The following is an 807-nucleotide window of genomic DNA, read 5'->3' as shown; positions in this document are numbered from 1 at the left end:
CCCTGGGCAATTCCAGAATAGAATTGGTGAAGAAACTAGTACAAAACCAGAAGGCAGAAATGATGCCAAAGCCACTATTCTGGGAAGGAACTGAGCAGTTGGACACTAGGACAACAAAGCAGAAACAAACTCCAGTTTGTCTTTACTCTCCTCCCAACCTGAGTTCATCTTGTCTTCCTAATTCCTGGCCCAATCAAGCAATGGTGACTCCAAGTCCACCACCAGGCACTTGACCACAGGGACCAGCTTCCTCAGAAGAGGTAGATACTACAGGTCTTCCCACAAGTACTCCCTTTATGATCCCATTTAGATGTCCAGAAGTACTTTTATTTTAGCATTTTCCTGAAAGCTCTAACTTGTCTATGGTCTCCAGTGCTTCAGGCCAATGTGATAAATGACTGTTTTTGGATCTTCTCATTTTTCCCTCTGTGTCTTCCCTTCTTTGCTTCCTTCCACATTCATGTAAGATCTAATTCTGGTCATGTATACCCTCTTACTGTAGTACTTTTAAGGGGTTTCATTCTCCTGACCAAACCGAGACTGACACCCAGTATTTATCGAGTTACAATTGGATGTTTCTAAAATTCTTTCAAAGACTCAACTATGAACCTAAGCATGATAATAAAGACTTTTATTTAATCCTCACATGTCTATGAAGTAGATGTTATTAGTAGCTCATACTGTAGGTAAAATAACAGATTTTACAAATATTATTTAACTTGATTCAAACAACTTGTGACCATAATTCATTCCCAATATATCTCACTCCAGAATATAAATTCTCAGAGTTCACAGACCTCTATGGAT

Source organism: Vulpes lagopus, chromosome 19 (genome assembly GCF_018345385.1).
Source record: "Vulpes lagopus strain Blue_001 chromosome 19, ASM1834538v1, whole genome shotgun sequence".
Lineage (NCBI taxonomy): Eukaryota > Metazoa > Chordata > Mammalia > Carnivora > Canidae > Vulpes > Vulpes lagopus.
Note: the sequence above shows the minus strand (reverse complement) of the source record.